Consider the following 20,587-nt stretch of genomic DNA (forward strand, 5'->3'; position numbering starts at 1 on the left):
TTCTTTTTAACATCTTGTTATTGGGACTTTACAGCCATGTCATAAATACATTTTCTAATACATTTCCTGATATATATGAAGCAAAGACCAACAAGGAAAATTCAATAGCCAAAAGCAGAAGCAGTCGGCTTTTCAGGAAATGATGTGCATGACACACAGGAACTTCCTTCTGACGCCCTGGATTTACAGGGAGTCTCAGGAGAGAAGTAATGATGTTACAGGCATTTTCAAACTTTTCACCGCGATAGTAAAGATGTCAAAATTAAAAGTGGGGGTGTGTCAATAGGTGTGCAGGGAAGGCGGCACGCACATGACCACAACGTGTATTTTTTTTTGCATTTGAAAAAAAAAAATTGCTGCACAAATATCATGTGACATAAAAATATCCAATGCCCACTATTTTTTTTCTCTAGGGCCACTGCAAAAAAATATAGAATGGTTGGGAGTTCTAAGTCATTTTCTAGCAAAAATATATATATTTTTTTACATGTAGGAGAGGAATGCCACGATTGGCCCGGACTGGAAATGGTTAACCTTTTCCCATCCGCCCATTGTACATAGATGGCGGACTTGAAGCAGAGCCGATGCGGGCTAATGTTCCTGTACATCAGACCGCACTGATGGCTGCTGCTCGGCTCACACAGTGCACACCCCAGAGCCCGGTGATCACTGTGTTCGGGTGATCACGTGGTATTTTACTATGAAACTGTTGTGACCAATCACAGCACTCACATAGTAAACAATGAAACTGAAAGTAAAGATCGCTTCTCTCTGCGCCGTCAATTTACGCAGCGCTTTACATATATATATTGTACATTCACATCAGTCCCTAACCCTCAAGGAGCGTACAATCTAAGGTCCCTAACTCACATTCATACATACGCATACTAGGGACAATTTAGACAGGAGCCAATTAACCTACCAGCAGGTCTTTGGAGTGTGGTAGGAAACCGGAGTACCCGGAGGAAACCCACGCGGTCACAGGGAGAACATGCAAACTCCAGGCAGGGTTGGGATTCGAACCAGCGACCCTAGTACTGCCAGGCAGAAGTGCTAACCATTTAGCCACTGAACTACCCATATCCCATACCATCACCTTATCACTCCATATCCCATACCAGCGTCCTGATCACTGCCATATCCCATACCAGCGTCCTGATCACTGCCATATGCCATACCAGCGTCCAGCATTTTAGGGTCTCAGTTTTCAAATATATATCCCATAGTTTGTAGACTCTATAGCTTTCACACAGACTAAATAATATACACTGTTTTGGGTTATTTTTACCCCAAAAATGTAGCGGAATAAATTTTGGGCCTAAATTAGTGAAGAAAAATTATCTATTTGCAAAATTGTACAAAAACTAAGCAAAAACATTTGTTTTTTCAAAATTTTCAGTATTTTTTCATTTATATAGCAAAAAATAAACTCAGTGATGATCAACCACCAAAAGAAATCTTTATCTGATTCAAAAAAGGATAAAAATTTAATATGGGTACAGTGTTGCATGACTGAGTAATTGTCAAAGTGTGATAGTGCTGAAAGCAGAAAATTGGCCTGGACTGGAAGGCAGTGAAAGTGTCCAGACTTGAAGTGGTTAAAGTGGAACTCTAGTCAGAAAATGAACTCCTGCTAGATCACTTCAGGCTGGCCCCTTTTGCAGGTATAGCAATATAGAATGTTAAAAATGAGTGCCTACGCTGTTTAAAATCCAGTAATACACTGTCTCACCCTGTTCTGTACATGCTCAGTTGCTTTATGTTTCAGCTCTGTGCTGAATTTTTAGAGGCTGATCTACTGACAGCCTAAAGATTTACTGCTGCTCAGGGGCCCTGGGCTTCAGCAAAAAATGGCAGCCTCCAGCCAGAAGAAACAGGAGCAATGCTAGAGGCAATTTACAGCACACGCTAATTTTGGTAGTATAATTATTAATGTGGAATGTAATGTATGTTCCTTGCTAAAGAACATTATTTATCAAGTTGTTATGGGCAAAGTTCCACTTTAAGATGGCAGCTTCCTTGGTTGAAAAGGATATGAGAGTTTAGTTCCGCTTCAAAACAGATCTAAACCTTCCAGCCAAGGAAGCTGCCATCTTAGCCTCTGTTTGATCTACAGATGGCACGATGCTGCACATGTGATCATTTATGACACCAGCCATTTGATGGCTTGACAGGTCAGTTGACAATATAAAAAAATGTGACAGTTATAATTTTGAGCATGCCTTGAATAAAACGGTTTTGGGAAACTGTTAAATTGATGGGTTTATTTCTGCTTTATTGTGAGGTAGAGACCTTTGATTGCAAGCTCCTTAAGGGTAGGGACCAATGTGAATGTAAAATACACTGCTCAAAAAAATTAAAAGAACACTTTGAAAAGACATCAGATCTCAATAGGGAAAAATGTCATGCTGGATATCTATACTGATATGGACTGGGTAATGTGCTAGGAACGTAAGGATGCTCCATCATTTGATGGAAATGAAAATATCAACCTACAGAGGACTGAATTCAAAGACACCCCAAAAATCAAAGTGAAAAAATGATGCACCAGGCTAGTCCGTTTTGCTGAGCAACTCAAAATGGTACTCAGTAGTTTGTATGGCCCCCACATGCTTGTATGCATACCTGACAACGTCAAGGCATGCTACTAATGAGACGACGGATGGTGTTCTGAGATATTTCCTCCTAGATCTGAACCAGGGCCATCACTGAGTTCCTGGACAGTCTGAGGTGCAACCTGGTGGTGTCGGATGGACCGAAACATGATATCCCAGAGGTGTTCTATTGGATTTAGGTAAGGCGAGTGTGGGGGTCATTCAATGGTTTCAATTCGTTCATCCTCCAGGAACTGCCTGCATACTCTCGTCACATGAGCCATTTTCATGCACCAGGAGGAGCCCAGGACCCACTGCACCAGCGTAGAGTCCGACAATGGGTCCAAGGATTTCACCCCGATACCTAATGGCAGTCAGGGTGCCATAGTCTAGCCTGTGGAGGTCTGTGCGTCCCTCCATTGACATGCTTCCCCAGACCATCACTGACTCACCACCAAAACGGTCATGCTGAACGATGTTACAGGCAGCATAACGGTCTCCACGGCTTCTCCAGACCCTCTCATATCTGTCACGTCATGTGCTCAGGGTGGACCTGCTCTCATCTGAAAACCACAGGGCATCAGTGGTGAACCTGCCAATTTTGGTGTTCATTGACAAATGCCAATCGAACTCTATGGTGCCGGGCAGTGAGGATGTTAGGCCCTCAGGCCAAACTCATGAAGTCTGTTTCTGATTGTTTGGTCAGAGACATTCACACCAGTGGCCTACTGGAGGTCATACTGTAGGGCTCTGGCAGTGCTCATCCTGTTCCTCTTTACAAAAAGGAGCAGATACCAGTCCTGCTGATGGGTTAAGGACCTTCTACGGCCCTGTCCAGCTCTCCTAGAGTAATTGCCTGTCTCCTGGAATGCTCTTGAGAGTTCTGGGAGACACAGCAAACATTCTGGCAATGGCATGTATTGATGTGCCATCCTGGAGGAGTTGGACTGCCTGTGCACCCTCTGTAGAGTCCAGGTATCGCCTCATGCTACCAGTAGTGACACTGAGCAAATGCAAAACTAGTGAAAAACAGTCAGAAAAGAGGAGTAGGGGAAAATGTCAGCGGCCTCCACCTGTAAAACCATTCCTGTTTTGGGGGGTCGTCTCATTGTTGCCCATCTAGTGCACCTGTTGTTAATTTAATTAACACCAAAAAAGCTGAAACTGATTAACAACCCCCTCTGCTACTTAACTGACCAGATCAATACCCCAGGAGTTTAACTGACTTGATGCTATACTCTGATTTAAAAAAGTGTAATTTTTTTTTTGAGCAGTGTATATGTAAAGCTCTGTGAAAACTGTTGGCGCTATATACACTCACCGGCCACTTTATTAGGTACACCTTTTCAATTGCTTGGTAACACAAATTGCTAATCAGCCGATCACATGGCAGCAACTCAATGCATTTAGGCATCTAGACGTGGTGAAGACAACTTGGTGAAGTTCAAACCGAGCATCAGAATGGGGAAGAAAGGGGATTTAAGGGTGTCAGGGATGCGGGTATGACCAGAAGTGTGTGGACTGACACAGGGAAATGCAGGTTTCAGATATAGTAAATAATATAATTTATTGACTAACAATACAAACGCAGTGCAAAACTAAACATAACACAGTGCAAACAAACTGAACCAAACCTCCAACAGATAAACATACGATACAAGAGTTGTCAGGCAGGCCGGGTCATAGCAAATGGGCAAACGGAGTACCAGTAGCAGGCGGGAGAGTGGTCAGGACTAGCCGAGGTCAGTACAGGCAGAGTTCAGGCAGCGTCAGGACAGGCAGAAACAGGATCAGGAAACCAGGGCCAAGCAAACAGTACAACAAGGCATCGACTGCAGGTCTGGCCATCCCTTAAATACACTACCTGCAATCAGCCCCAGGTGATGGCTAATTGCCGAAGTGAGCCTCTGGTTGTTGAGAGCACCCGCTGGCCAGCCCTGGTACTGCAGCCCACAAGGCAGGTGAGTCCCACCACTATTGGCAAGTCCATTCCTGACAAAGGGACTTTGCACATGGCATGGTTGTTGGTGCCAGACGGGTTGGTCTGAGTATTCTAAAAAACTGCTGATCTACTGTGATTTTCATGCACAATCATCTCTAGGGTTTACAGAGAATGGTCCAACAAAAGAAAAAATATCCAGTGAGTGGCAGTTGTGTAGACAAAAATGCCTTGTTGATGACAGATGAGAATGAGCAGACTGGTTCAAGATGAAAAAAAGGCAACAGTAACTCATGTCAATATGGACCAAAATCTCTGAAGAATTTTTCCAACACCTTGTTGAATGTATGCCATGAAGGATTAAGGCAGCTCTGAAGGCAAAAGGGGGTCAAACCTGGTACTAGCAAGGTGTACCTAATAACGTGGCTTGTGAGTGTAAACATTTGTAGTAGTAATAATAAAAATGACGATCATGATAATAATAATGTATTAGGCCTCTTGCACACTGCTGCCTGTAAGCGCAGCATTTTTAGGCATACAGGCTTTTTTTTACTGATCTAAATGTAGCTCATAGTTTTCAAGGTGCCTATATACACATGTATCTATAAGAGCTACGTACAGATGAGTGGAAAAAAAAAAATAATAATATGGAAATCTGTGTTATCAGTCAGCATTTTTATGCTTGTAAAATGTTAATAGGAAGGAGGTTAAAATTCCATTCAGAAATCTTAGAATGTATTTTACGTATATATAAAATAAAGCACAAGAAATTTTGGCCAGGAATACTGATGTTCAAATATAAATAACGAGTGCAAGTACCCTTAATGTATAACTAAACTTTTTTAGTTTTGGATAGAGTGGATATGGATTAGAATGCCTGTCAGTTTTTATTGTTATATGTGTCCCCAGTATTTATTATTTACTACAGGTATATGGCGTCGTCAATTTACGCAGCACTTTACATATATATTGTACATTCACATCACTCCCTTCCCGCAGGGCCAGTTCACACCACATGCAGTCCAGTGCGGGTTTTTTTCTGCATCAAAAATGCATTGATACTAAGTTACATGGTTTCCAATGGCATAGTTCACACCAGTGCGGTCAGTTCCAGAAAAAAAAAAAAAAGTAAAAACATACTGCATTTTCTTTCTGCACTGAACTGTACTGGAACGCAGTAAGGGTCAATTTACAGCACAAAAACAGGCTCCAGATGCATTTTTGCCTACAGTTATTACTATTATTATAATAAAGGATTTATATAGCGCCAACAGTTTGTTCAGCGCTTTACAATATAACAGGAGACAATACAGCAACCATAGAGTTCAATACAAGAGGGATAGGAGCAGGGGCGGACTGACAACTCATGGGGCCCCCCGGGCAATAGGGGATCATGGGGCCCGTGTCCTTGCCCAAACTCAAAAATGCCTATGAAAAAGGTACCAAGGGCATTTCATGGGGCCCCCTACTGACCCCGGGCAGTGCCCGTGTTTCCAAATGGTCAGTCCGCCCCTGGATAGGAAGGCCCTGCTCCTTGGAGCTTACAATCTAAGAGACACCACACTCTACTCTGATGCAGTACAGTTCTCTGTAGTGGTGCACCAAAATGAAAATTCTGGTGTCTAAGTGATACCGAAAATACAGAATGCATGTGGCCGAAAACCGAACCATCTGCTCATGGTGAGGTGGGGAGATTCCAATTTTATTTTTTTTCTACTTTCATGTATATTTTTATTTGAGTGACAGGCCATCTTTGTAGGGGGGAGGGGGTTGGGGGATATTGTGTGCAAGGAGGGGGCAAGAGAAGAGCAGTGTATACAGTGAGGGAGCAGAGTATACAGAGAGGCTCCCTCACTGCATGTCACTATGGCCCTGATTTACTAAGAATTGAGTCTACCAGCAGACGCTGAACATTCTGGCAGACTCAATTCAATCAATCAAGCCTGTCAGTTTTCAGAAAGGTGTCTAGCCAACGCCTTGAAAAGCACCTACTTTGTAGACTCTTTTTCTGTTAGTAAATCCAGAATCGCGTCTGGCACATTTCTAGATGCAATGCCGTATACGTTCGCTAGGTGGCTCACAACCGCAGGCTTTGTCCTGTTGGCGTTTTCTGTTTGCATATGAGAATACTTATAATGTAAAATAAAAAGTACACCTATATTTATTTATTTTTTGGGTTGCCGTTTCTCCAAAATGATCAGACAACTAATGCATTTCTTAATGAATGTCATACATTCTATTTTCAAATGTCAAACATTTTCACACTTATATCTCAAATAATTGGGAATGTCTAGTTCTAAGTTCCCAATATAATGATATATCTTCCTTGTCTTTAATCATGTAGCTATCCTATTTTAAAGTAATAGTGCAAATAAGTGCAATAATGATGTAAACTGCTAAATGGTGCTAAAAAAAGTTCATATAATCATTCCTGAATAATGGAATGTCCTTCATGTGAGAGTACCAACTCAGAGAGTGCCTATGAATGGCACGTGTGGTTTATCCGTGACAAACAGTAGTGCATGAACTCGTGAAAGGTAGTCCACCCTTGGAACGGGTGTACACTCACCAGAACAAAAGTATTAATGCGCATGGGTTATACACATCACACATCTGGGGGTGCAGCGGTATTCTGGCAGCTATGGGTTAGTCATCCAGATCCATCAGGGTGGATGCCAAAATGGTCCTGGGGAGGAATTAGCTCTGCCACAGGAGCCAGAAAGGTGCTTAATAGTGTAGTACTTTATTCTAATGGTCACAAGTAATCATTTAAAATATCCATGTGGAGTAATAAAAATAATAGCAAAGGGAGTATCAAAATGGTGGACGCTCCTCAATGGCGGTGGCGTGGCGTCAGCAATAGGGCTCCACCCAATGGATTTTGTGTACCAACACGTCCTCAGGGGCACACCAATAGAACGTGTTGGTACACGAAACGCATTGGGTGGAGCCCTATTGCTGACGCCACGCCGCCATCTTGGTACTCACTTTGAAAAGCAGGCAATTCAACAAAGGAAATAAATCTTTGAAGGCATCTGCATGCTCAGATAAGGGTCTGTTATGGATTTGGGGGGGGGGGGGGGGAAACTCCATGCCATTATTTTATTAATTTTTTTAAAAATCCTTTTCTCCCTCTCGCTCACTCTTCTCTTGGTTTGACAAACCTTCCCAAAAGGGAGTGGAATGTAAACCAGCATTATCAAATCAATCATTAGTCCAGGCCCTTATCTCATCCCATCGTTTGACATTCACATAAAGTGCAACTTTAAAGGTGTTTGAACAGACAAGGCCTCATTCTAATTCACATTCCAGGGATCATTTAGACAGAAAGCAAAGATGCTGCCACCAGCACATGTATGTTAGGGTAGTCACACAAGGAGATCATGCAAATTCATTGCCATGGTTGGGATTCAAACCAACAACCCTAGCGTTGTGAAGCAGCAGTGCTAACCACTAATCCACGAAGCTGTTGAACACTAATCCTGCCTTTATTTCTGTGGTATGAATCAACCCTAAGTCCCTGGGCAAGGTTAGTGTACCTAGCCAGATATCTCAAATGTGACACAAATGTTGTGCTATGTTGCCAATTCACATGTATGTTGGTTCTATGTATCCCAATATAAAGGGATTACATACTAATACAGGGGTACCTCGGTTTCCCAACACCTCGGTTAACATAATCTTCGGTTTACGAATGAAAATAATGCCTCGGTTTACACAACTGTTAATAATTTTTTTTGCAATACAAAGTGTATGTCGGCACTGATTTTTAAATGCAAATGCCAGCCTTTTTCTTTTCTTCTCTATAGTTCACAAGCTTATGTATCACTTTCCCCGGTTACAGAAACCTTTGTATCTTTTAATAAACTCAAAGTAAACATGGTTTCCTTTAGGGATATAAAGAAAACTTTCTCTTTTAGCTGGGGGTTAGTGACAGCTGAATTTCTGAGCTATAGTGAAGAAAAAAAAAAAAAAAAGGGAGAATTACATTTAAAAACCAGCACCATAATAAATAGAAAACGGCATGGGGTCCCCCCTCCCATCCACACCAAGCCCTTCGGGTCTGGTATGTATCTTAAGGGGTAACTCCACGCCAAAATGCTAAAAAAAAAAAAAAAAACGGCACTGGGTCCCCCCCAAAATCCATACCAGGCCATTATCCGAGTATGCAGCCCGGCAGGTCAGGAAAGAGGGGGGGGCGAGCAAGCGCCCCCCCGAACCATACCAGGCCACATGCCCTCAACATGGGGGGGTGCTTTGGGGCAGGGGGGCTCCCCCCCCCCAAAGCACCTTGTCCCCATGTTGATGGGGACAAGGGTCTCTTCCCCACAACCCTGGCTGGTGGTTGTGGGGGTCTGTGGGCAGGGGGGCTTATCAAAATCTGGACCCCAGATCCCGGCCCCCCCCTACGTGAATGAGTTTGGGGTACATGGTACCGCTACTAATTCACAAACAAACCCAAAGTGTAGTGTAAAAAAAAAAAAAAAAAAAACACAGGACACGGTCTTTCGACAAGTCCTTTAATAAGAAAAATCTCAAAGAATGTCCCCTGAAGCAAATCCAACGTCAATCACGGTGTAAGGCGCTGACGACCCAAAAAAAAAAAAAAAGTTTCCACGGCCGACGGTGGCTGCCAGCCTTCTGCTGTGAGTCTCGCTGACAGCTCTTAAATATGTAAGGGGCGGGGCCACTCGGGCACATCATCCGAGTGACCCCGGGCCAAATTACATCATTGACGTCACATGGGGTGGGATCACATGCGTGATATCCCCGGGTAGCCCCGCCCCTTACATATTTAGGAGCTGTCACCCAGGCTCACAGCAGCAGAAGGCTAGCAGCCACCGTCAGACGCGGAACTTTTTTTTTTCTTTTTCGGTCGCCGGCGACGGGCTTCGTGATTGACGTTGGATCTACTTTGGGGGACATTCTTTGAGATTTTTCTTTTATTAAAGGACTTGTCAAAGACCGTGTCCTCTGTTTTTTTACACTATACTTTGGTTTTTTTTGTGAATTAGTAGCGGTACATGTACCCCATACTCATTCACGTGGAGGGGGGGTGGGATCTGGGGGCTTGTTAAAGGGGGCTTCCAGATTCTGATAAGCCCCCCACCCGCAGACCCCCCCAAACCACCAGCCAGGGTTGTGGGGAAGAAGCCCTTGTCCCCATCAACATGGGGACAAGGTACTTTGGCTCTCCCCCAAAGCCCCCAGATTCTGGCCCCCCCCCTACGTGAATGAGTATGCAGTACATGGTACCGCTACTAATTCACAAAAAAACAAAGTACAGTGTAAAAAAACACAGGACACGGTCTTTGACAAGTCTTTTAATAAAAGAATGTCCCCCAAAGTAGATCCAACCTCAATCACGGTGTCAGACTTCGGCGACCCGAAAAAAGGGAAAAAAAAAATTTGTAATAGGCGGGGCCAGCAGAGGACATCACGCATGTGATCCCACCCCATGGTGGGCTACCATCAGTAACACATTATGCCGCCAGGGATTCAGATCCTGCAGTGCCAGATGTGTCCCCCTGCTTAAGCCAGTACATGTCCGGGCCCGTCTGAAGTTTGCTAGAGAGCATTTGGATGATCCAAAAGAGGATTGGGAGAATGTCATATGGTCAGATGAAACCAAAATAGAACTGTTTGGTAGAAACACAACTCGTCGTGTTTGGAGGAGAGAGAATGCTGAGTTGCATCCAAAGAACACCATACCTACTGTGAAGCATAGGGGTGGCAACATCATGCTTTGGGGCTGGTTCTCCGCAAAGGGACTAGGACGACTGATCCATGTACAGGACAGAATGAATGGGGCCATGTATCGTGAGATTTTGAGTGCAAACCTCCTTTCATCAGCAAGGGCATTGAAGATGAAACGTGGCTGGATCTTCCAACATGACAATGATCCCAAACATACCGCCCGGGCAACGAAGGAGTGGCTTCGTAAGAAGCATTTCAAGGTCCTGGAGTGGCCTAGCCAGTCTCCAGATCTCAACCCCATAGAAAACCTTTGGAGGGAGTTGAAAGTCCGTGTTGCCCAGCGACAGCCCCAAAACATCACTGCTCTAGAGGAGATCTGCATGGAGGAATGGGCCAACATACCAGCAACAGTGTGTGCCAGCCTTGTGAAGACTTACAGGAAACGTTTGACCTCTGTCATTGCCAACAAAGGATATAGAACAAAGTATTGAGATGAACTTTTCATATTGACCAAATACTTATTTTCCACCATAATTTGCAAATAAATTCTTTCCAAATCAGCCAATGTGATTGTCTGGATTTTTTTTCTCATTTTGTCTCTCATAGTTGAGGTCTACCTATGATGTCAATTACAGGCCTCTCTCATCTTTTTAAGTGGGAGAACTTGCACAATTGGTGGCTGACTAAATACTTCTTTGCCCCACTGTAAGTGTGCCAGCATAAGCGCACTTTTTTTTTTTCATTTACTTACACAGCCAGAAGTTCTTACCTTTGAAGTAGAGGAGGGTCTTGTTTGGGAGGCGAACAGCAGAGGGCAAAAAAAGAACAGCTATAAGACAGAAAGAGGATTAGATCACTGTGTTTTTTGGAAAAAAAGGAAATGATAAAAGAGGGTGCATGAGAGAAAGGAAAAAAAAAAAACAAGACAACTTACCACAGATGAATACTGACAGTACTTCCAGGAGCTCTCAGCAAGGCTGGCCTCCACCAAAGCCACACTAAAACTCCTGGGATTAAATAGTGGAAGGGGAGGAGAAATGGGAAACAAACTCCTCCCTCATCCTGGAAGGATAAAAAAATTCAGCTCTATAGGGGAAAGAAAAAAAAAAGAAGAAAAAAAAAAGGATAGACAAGCAGAGGATTGTACTGAAGAGGGAGAAAAAGTACCTGGGGATAGTAGAGAGAGGAATCACAGCAACGAAAAAGAGTGGAGCCTCAAGTGGGGGACAGAGAGACAGAGGAGAGTAAGTAATCACATGGGAAGCCATTGAGGAGAAAGAAGGGACAGGAATAATAACAGCAAATGCCATGAACTTGTTGGCAGACATAGTGCTTCTGGATAAGCGACAACTGCTGTCCCAAAAGACCCCCAGAAGGGACTCCGTACCTTATCAGTGCCTTAACTGCCCAAGAGTAGGGACTGAGACAGAGAGGCTGAACCCAGGCGGAAGCTGCTCACGGGAAAGGTAAGGGCAGCCAATGTACATTCACTGACCATAAGGTATGAGGGAAAAAAAAAGAAGAATGCTGGGGGGTACCTTAATCCTTTCTTTTATAGATTCAGTGGTCCTGAGGGAGGAGTCTAAGGCATAGCTTATTGCAGGTGTACTCCCATGGAGGCACCAGGAAAAGGTTTTGCATATAGTTGTACTATATTTCTATAGTTCTCGCCAGGGCTGTGGATCAGGGGGTACCACCAGTCCAGGCCAGTAGGGGAGCCCAGGCAGCTGGGTGAATCAGATGTGGGCAGAGAGGATGATCGGCAAGGCGGGGGGCAATTGCTGGAACCGATCCCCTGTATGGATCTCTCTGCAGCAGTTGAAAGCCGGCTTCTTCTCTTCTCCCTCTCCCTGGCATTCAGCTGTTGCAGAGAGAGCCATAGAGGGGATAAGTTCCGGTAATTGCCCCCCTGCCACACTCATCACCCTCCCTGTGCGCCAAACATTTCCCCCCCGCTGCCCAGGTCCCCCTGTGTGCCCCCACCCCCACAGTGCTGTCAGCTTCCCTCTTTTCCTTCCCACTGGCATCTGCAAGCACACAATTCAGGATGTAAAGTGGGGGAAGGGTCCAGTAAATATGTCACATTAACTGGTTGCCGACCAGCCAGTGTTTTTACTGAGGCAGGGCGGCACCGCTGCGCAAAATGCCGCTTTTAAACATTGGTCTACAAAACAGGTAGGGGGCGTGCGCGAGGTGCATGCCCGCCCTACCCGTCCCGCCGATCGCGACAGCGGGTGTCAATCACCGGGTCCCGGCGATTACCGGCAATCACTGACAGGGAGCACGGCTGCAGTGTTTACACTGCAAGTCTGCTCCCTGTCAGTTCCGAGCACACGCTGATCCTGAGAGAGGAGTTCCTCTCTCCGGATCAGCGTCCCATGAAGTACACACCCCCACCCCCTAGTAAAGCACTCCCCTTACACAGTTAACCCTTTCATTATCTTAAAAAAAGTTAACCCCTTCCTCCCCAGTGCCATTAGTACAGCGTCAGTGTTTTTCTTTTTGGACTGATCACTGTATTGGTGTCACTGGGGAAGTCAGTGACCCCAAGTCAGTTCCCCCCCAGTGTCAGAATGTCCGCCGCAGTCCCACAGTCCCACCATAAGTCTCTGATCGCCGCCATTATTAGTATAAAAAAATATTTACAAATCCAGTATCTATAATGCCATTTGTAAACGCTATAACTTTCACGTGAACCAATTAATTTACACGTATCGGGATTTTTATTTAGCAAAGACATGTCACAGAATACATTTTGGCTGAAATTTTTGACAAACTTTGATTTTAAAATTTTTTTACAGGACATGTTTTATAGCAAAAAGTCCCAAATATTGTTTTTTTTTTCTCAAAATTGTCAGCCTTTTTTTTATACCGCAAAACATAAAAAACGCACAGGCGATCAAATACCACCGAAAGAAAGCTCAATTTGTGGGAAAAAAGGGCGTAAATTTAATTTGGGTGCAGTGTTGCATGATCGCGCAATTTTCAGTTAACGTAATGCAGCGACGTAACACAAACCGCTTCTGTATAGATCTGATCAGATCTATACCAGCGTTCACATTATTATAGTGTCCCCAAAAACGCAGCGTTATGCAGGCCATAGACAGGTTGAAAACCGGGCGTTTTATTTAAAAAAAAAAAAAAAAAAAAAAAAAAAAAAAAAAAAAAAATCGGTCGTTCAATAGACCAACATTACCACGAACGGTAAAAAAAAAAAATTAATCGGCCGATTTTCCTCCCGTCTACGGCCAGCATTTAATTACTTCTGTCCCTTGCAGAGAGCTCCACTATTATATTTGACATGAAAAAGTATTGCGGTTGCAACAATGTATCTATTTGTATCCATTTCAGATACAGATGTTTTTATTTGGATACAAATAGATACATTGTTGCAACCGCAAAACTTTTTCATGTCAAATATAATAGAGGACTGGAATTCTTTTTCTTCTTCTTCTTGCAGGTCACGGCTCATGCGCAGATTTTTTATCGCTAAATCGCCCGATTTTTTTCCAACTTCACCGATAAAAAAAAATGTGCCAAAACCCCGAAAAACAGCCAACAATTAAACCCACTAATGGTGCGAAAATTTACCAATTTTTTTTTCGGCCGAAGAATTGGCCAATTTTCGAACCTTTTTCCATATGGGGTACCACTTATACGTGGACAATTTTCTTCAAGCGTGTCACTATTTAGACATTTGTTCAATCTTGGAACTGGCGCTTGTGGCAAAGTGTGACCTAATGTGTGCCCACCATTAGAAGTGGGTGGATGCAGGGCGGTATATTCTAATGGTGATATATATGCATATAAATGTCAATGATCAAAATTGTAAAATAGATACAAATGTGATACAATGGTATACAGTGCGCTAATCAGTGAGAAATGTTAAAGCACACGTAAAGTCCTCATCCCAAATCAGTGGTTATAAGAGAGGTGAAAAATCCTAGGAGCGGATAGAGTGCGCACCCCACCAGAAGTGCGTATAAATAACGCATGTAGAGAAGTATAATCTGCAAAATATCTCCGGCATCAAAGCTCTGGTCAGATCGCACTCCATACCATCCTCTGTCTCACCGCAAAGAGCAGTAACCAGGATTCATTAAACAGGATGGGCGTCAAAGGTACTCCTTAGTCCAGATAGGCACAGCAATGCTGCCTGTAGGGGATGTAGTTCACCAACATGTGCTTCAGTGATGAGTCGTCAAATGAAGGGATAATGTGTGATGACATACTTTGGAAATGATGGAGGAAACAGATGTACCCTGGGTGCTTGGACTCCGTCATAAAAAACTGAGGGAGAAGAAACCAGCCATCATCACTGAAGCACATGTTGGTGAACTACATCCCCTACAGGCAGCATTGCTGTGCCTATCTGGACTAAGGAGTACCTTTGACGCCCATACTGTTTGATGAATCCTGGTTACTGCTCTTCGCAGTGAGACAGAGGATGGTGTGGAGTGCGATCTGACCAGAGCTTTGATGCCGGAGATATTTTGCAGATTATACTTCTCTACATGCGTTATTTATACGCACTTCTGGTGAGTGCGCACTCTATCCGCTCCTAGGATTTTTCACCTCTCTAATAACCACTGATTTGGGATGAGGACTTTATGTGTGCTTTAACATTTCTCACTGATTAGCGCACTGTTTACCATTGTATCACATTTGTATCTATTTTACAATTTTTTGATCATTGACATTTATATGCATATATATCTTATAGAGCATTCCTTTTATATTCTGATTCAAGCGCTGCACCTATCCCTCTTTTTTATTGATTACTGTAAGGTTGGTTGGTTGCCTTTTTTGGTGTTCTAGCTGCTTACACATACCTGTCTGTAGCGCTCGCTATACCATTTTTACATATTCTAATGGTGGGCATACCACACACTTTTTCTGGCAGATATTTCTTCTCTTTTTTTCATTCAGTCCACATGCTGCATACAAAAAATAAAAAGAACATAGTATATATACCCAACAAGGACCAGCGATGTACTGGTACATCATTGGATTTGAATGGTTATACCATGATGATGCCTACAGCTGCAGGCATCATCTGGTATTTTTTTTCAGCCGGCGATCGGCTTTCATATAAAAGCAATCCTAGTGGCTAATTAGCTGCAGGATTGCTTTTACAAGCAGCGGGAGATGATACTCCCTCCCTCCCCTGCTGCCTTCCACGGCCTTCTCGGGCAGTCCCGTGCCATCGGGGGAACCTGAGAATGCAGCCGGTGTTTCTGCCAGCTGACCATAGAGCTGATTGGAGACCAGAGTGGTGCCAATCATCTCTATAGTCTAAGAATTTGGAAGCTACAAGCATTTCATCACTTCAGTTTCGCAGGATATAAACAGCGCCATTTGTACATTGGGAAAGCATCTGATCACACCGATTTTGGTTTGATTAAATAAATGTAAGGACAAAGGAGATATCCAAAGTCTGAGACCCCAGATTTCTCAAAAAAAAATATATGACAATGCCCATTGAAGTTATAGGGGATATTTGCATTCCCTGTGATAACATTAAAAGTGATAAAAAAAATGAAAGGTACATTGTAAAAATTTAAAAAAATCAAAATAAACTAGAAAAAAATAAATTGCCCCTCCCATGCGCACACACCTGTGTGCACAAGCCTTGACCCTGTGCCTGTATGTAAACAGCGGTTGCACCATGCATGTGAGGTATTGCCGTTAACGTTAGATCAAGGGCAGTAATTCTAACACTAGACATCCTCTGTCAATCTGGTAGCTTTTAAAGGCTTTTAAAGCGTTGCCTATGGATATTAAAAATGTATGCAGTTTGTCGCCATTGCACGGGGCATGTGCAGTTTTAAAGCATGTCATGTTTGGTATCCATTTACTTGGCATACCATTATCTTTTATAGTTTACCAAATAATTGGCCAATATATTGTGTTTTTATGCATTAAAAGTAAAAAAGTGTATTTTTTTTTTAAATTTGCTTTAAAAAAAAAAAAAAAAAAAAAAAAAATCGCTGCACGAGTACTATGTGCCATAAAAAATTGTAGTACCCACCATTTTATTCACTAGGGTGTTTGCTTTAAAAAAATATATAATGTTTGGGGGTTTAAATTAATTTCCTAGCAAAAAATACTGATTTTTTTTCAGGTGAACAAAAAGTGTCAGAAAAGGCTTGGTCTTCAGGCGGTTAGAAGAGTGAGTGATGTGTAGTATAAACTTCTAAAGCTGGGCATAAAACACCCCCACCCCCCAAAATGACCCCTTTTTGGAAAGTAGACACCCCAAACTATTTGCTGAGAAGCATATTGAATCAATAGAAGAATTTATTTTTTACCACAAGTTTTTAGAAAGTGACAAAATATATATATATATATTTTTTTTTTTTTTTTTTTTACACAAAATTGTCACTTAAATGAATTACTGCTCACACATGCCACGGGTATATGTGGAATTACTCCCCAAAATACATTTTGCTACTTCTCCCGAGTATGGGGGTAGCACATGTGAGAGACGTTTTGGCAGTCTACCCAAGTACAGGACCCCAAAATCCAATAAGCACCTTCAGGCTTTTAAAGGGCTTTATTTCCTCATTACACTTCCAGACTACCTATCACAGTTTCGGAGGCCCTGGTGCCAGGATAGCACCTAACCCCCCCAAATGACCCCTTTTTTTAAAGTTGACACCCCAAGGAATTTGATAAGAAGAATGGTAAGTATTTTGCAGATCTCATTTGTTGCCACATGTTTTTGGAAAATGAAGAAAAAAACAAAAACATTTTTTCTATTTTTTTTTATATTTCAAAACCTTGTGAGAAAAAATGAGATCTGCAAAATACTCACCATGCCTCTTTTTAAATTCCTTGGGGTGTCTACTTTTCAGAAAGGGGTCATTTGGGGGGGTTTGGTGCTATCCTGGCATGTCAGGGCCTTCGAAACTGTGATAGGTAGTGAGGAAGTGTAATGAGGAAGTTACGCACCTTCAGGCTTTCACGGTGGTCATTGGATTTCAGGCTCCCATATGTGGCTAGGCTCCCAAAAAGTCTCACATATGTGGTACCCCCATACTCGATAGTGGCAGAATGTATTTTGGGGTGTAATTCCACATATACCCATGGCTTGTGTGAGAAATAAATCATTTAAATGACAACTTTGTGTAAAAAAAAAAAAAAAATGTTTTTGTCATTTTCCAGAAACTAGTGGAAAAAAAAAAAATCTTCCATGGACTCAATATGCCTCTCATCAGATAGCTTAGGGTGTCTACTTTCCGAATAGGGGTCATTTGGGGGTGTTTGTACTATCCTGGTATTTTAGCACCTCAAGAAATGTGATGAGCAGTCAGAAAGTAAAAGTGGTGTAAATTCCATTATCTATACCATAGTTTGTAGACGCTATAACTTTCGCACAAAGCAATAAATATAAATTTATTGGGATTTTTTAACCAAAAACATGTAGCAGAATACATTTTGGCCTAAATTTATGATGAAATTTTAGTTTTTTGGATATTTTTTATGACTGAAATTAGAAAATATTGTTTTTTTTCAAAACATTTTTTCTTCAAAACTTTTTCTGGTTATAGTGCCAAAAATAAAAAGTGCACAGGTGATCAAATACCACCAAAAGAATGCTCTATTTCTGTGAAAAAAAGGACATAAATTTCATTTATGTACTGTAATGCATGACCGCGCAACTGTCCATTAAACTAGCACAGCGCTGTATAGCAAAAAACAATTGCATAAATTTCAATATCTATACCATAGTTTGTAGATGCTATAACTTTCACACAAAGCAATCAATATACACTTATTGGGATTTTTTACCAAAAACATGTAGCAGAATACATTTTGGTCTAAATTTATAACTAACTTTGAGTTTACGATATATTTTTTAGAGCTGAAAGTAAAAAATATTGTTTTTCTTCAAAATTTTTGGGTTTTTTTGTTTATAGCGTGAAAAATAAAAAGCGCACAGGTGATCAAATACCACAAAAAGAAAGCTCTATTTGTGTGAAAAAAAGGACGTAAATTTTGTTTGGGTGCAGCATTGCATGACCGCGCAATTATCAGTTGAATTAGTGCAGCGCCGAGTAGTAAAATAAGGCCTGGTCAGGAAGGGGGGTAAATCCTCAGGAGGGCAAGTAGTTAACCAGCCCAATCCTTTCCTGAATGAACACGAGTGATCGGTACCAATCACTCACTGTGTTCATTCATAACTGAAGCATAGTAAACTGTTTTTTTCGGAGAAGGGGGCCTAACAGCAGCCCTGGTTCTCGCATATTGTATGCGTTGTTACCTGTTTCCACTTATTTTAATTTCAAATGAATTAAGCAAAAACCCAAAGTGGGTAATGGAGCCTGACTGCTGAGTGTGCTTAGAAGGCTTCTCTCTCTCAGCCACACATCATGCACATTTAACAATCAGAGAGGAGAGGTGTCAGTGGGTGAGGAAGGACTGTCAGTACAGTCCCATCAGCCTCCTCTCTATCAGATCGGCCTGTCAATGTGCAGTACATTTCACTGACGGTCCTCTACTGGACACAGGCTCCGGGGTACACGATGACTGGCTGGGATGGAAGTCCGCTACAATCAACAGAAAAAGTCCGAGTCTCTCTCTATAAACAAAACTCATCTAGGCCTGTGATCCCCCTTCCCAGCTCTATTACCTGCCCCTCGATCGCACAGTTCCGGGCCTCCTTCCTTTCTGCCTCTCCGCAGCGCTCAACACCGCTGTTAGCGCGTTCCGTCACTATGGTTACGTATCGCGAGATTTCGCCAAGCAAATCTCTGCGCCAAAGTACCAAACTCAGGAAACGGCGTAAACGTCCCCCAACCTGGAAACAGAACGTCATCATCAGAACAGAAACATCCACATTAAAACATAATTGCGTAAAACAGCACAGCAAATAAAAACCACTGAAACTCTGCGACGTCTGGGCTTCTAGAAAGCCCTCCATGCTTGATTCGGGCAAGAAACTGGCAACGGTCTTACAAAATCAGACTTCTCCGCCTGCATTCCAATAACTGCTTGGAGTACGTTAAAGATTTCAGAGCTGTTGCTTTGATTGAATTAACCAATCGACCATTCTTCATTTTAATTTTCTAACCATTATTAACTTTCCTGGCGGTTTGCCTGAACTAAATATGGCGGCTCTGCGTTACGGGTACATGACCAGTTGCCCAGTCACCTGAAATAACTAAAGCTAATCAAGTGCCAGCCCATCGAGGCATTCTCCATTTCGACACGCCCCTATCTGTTGCCCCGCAACCAAGCCCCGCCCCATTCAAACCGCCTCGTAGTCCTGTAACCGTCAATTTGTACCTTTGCCTGTTCTAATGACCGTTATTACAGTGAGCGTTGTGGCGTGCTGCGCCCATTACAATGCCCCCGCCGCTCTCCTCAATGGCTCTCCTTAGGCCGCGTCACGGGCTGCTGTGCGGAGCCGCTCGGAAAATGGCAGACGGCTCCATCTCTCTCTTTTTTTTTTTTCTTTTCAAATCTGACTCGCGGCTCCCACAATCCCCCGCGCGTTTGTAACGAACTTCGCTTTGAGTTTGGATTTTGGGCGCCATTTTCGAGTGGAGTATCTGAGCGGAGAGCAGGCAGGGGCTGAGTACGGCGCTCCACACCGGGAAAACCTCCCTCACTGGCCAGCCGGGACTGCGCGAAAAATCAGCAAAAAAATCAGGCGAGCTCCCGAGAGACAGGCAGCCGGGCTGGAGCGGCTGGAAAGGTGAATTAGACCGGACTTCGGCTTTTATTAATTTTAGCGGGATGACGGCCGGGGTGACAGGCTGAGGACGGGGCGGGCGCCACTGGCAGCTGTCAAGTCTGACCCACATGGGACCCCCGGGCAACCGGGACAGAGGGCTAAGCGGGCCACGCTGGGACTTGTAGTGCCGCACATTGCCACCTTAGTCTTTCCTCCTCTCCTCCTGTCATTGCTTTTATATGCAAACCTGCATTCACCCCATCTCTTCTATAGGAGGGGGGGATCTACCCCTCCGCTGTCATTCTTCCAGGGACACCGGGCTGTCACTCCCTTCACCTCACCCCCTCCTGAGATACACCGACATGACAACCGGACCGTGCCTCTACATACCACCATCGGATGAAGGAGCAGCAAAGCCCGCACTCGGCTTCACATTGTCCCTGGAAATCGGGGGATCGGCAGACCTCACCCCACACACTGCCACGCTGGATTGTATTCACTCCGAACTTCTGACTGTACAATATCCTGATTATTCAATGAATGACAGATCGGATCTATTCGATCCCCGTAATACACAGGGCGATACCGATCGGTGTGTGTCCTGGGCTAGATATTGTAACCGATTATAGGACATCCTCTGTATTCAATGACAGATCGCCCGATCAGTGATGTCCC

General features: G+C 43.4%; 2 protein-coding genes across 4 annotated transcripts in view; one reads left to right on the forward strand and one right to left on the reverse strand.

Moving 5' to 3' along the window:
- Window positions 1-19,671, reverse strand: part of IFT80 (intraflagellar transport 80) — a 201,043-nt gene extending 181,372 nt beyond the window's left edge. The window contains exons 1-3 of one of the 3 annotated variants that reach the window (XM_089675441.1): window positions 19,522-19,671; window positions 18,866-19,033; window positions 11,000-11,059 (exon numbers count right to left, since the gene is read on the reverse strand). The gene's annotated coding sequence lies outside the window, so the exon portion shown is untranslated. Of the gene's footprint in view, window positions 1-10,999; window positions 11,060-11,164; window positions 11,302-18,865; window positions 19,034-19,521 lie in introns of those variants that run through there. The other 2 variants (XM_089675439.1, XM_089675442.1) reach the window with 2 other exon arrangements.
- Window positions 19,672-19,766: 95 nt separating this feature from the next.
- Window positions 19,767-20,587, forward strand: part of SMC4 (structural maintenance of chromosomes 4) — a 109,254-nt gene continuing 108,433 nt past the window's right edge. Inside the window, exon 1 of the mRNA XM_089675438.1 lies at window positions 19,767-19,933. The gene's annotated coding sequence lies outside the window, so the exon portion shown is untranslated. The remainder of the gene's footprint in view (window positions 19,934-20,587) is intronic.

The sequence above is a fragment of the Staurois parvus genome, unplaced genomic scaffold, assembly GCF_062004578.1.
Source record: "Staurois parvus isolate SC_StPar_1 unplaced genomic scaffold, SC_StPar_1.0 ptg000155l, whole genome shotgun sequence".
NCBI classification, from domain to species: domain Eukaryota; kingdom Metazoa; phylum Chordata; class Amphibia; order Anura; family Ranidae; genus Staurois; species Staurois parvus.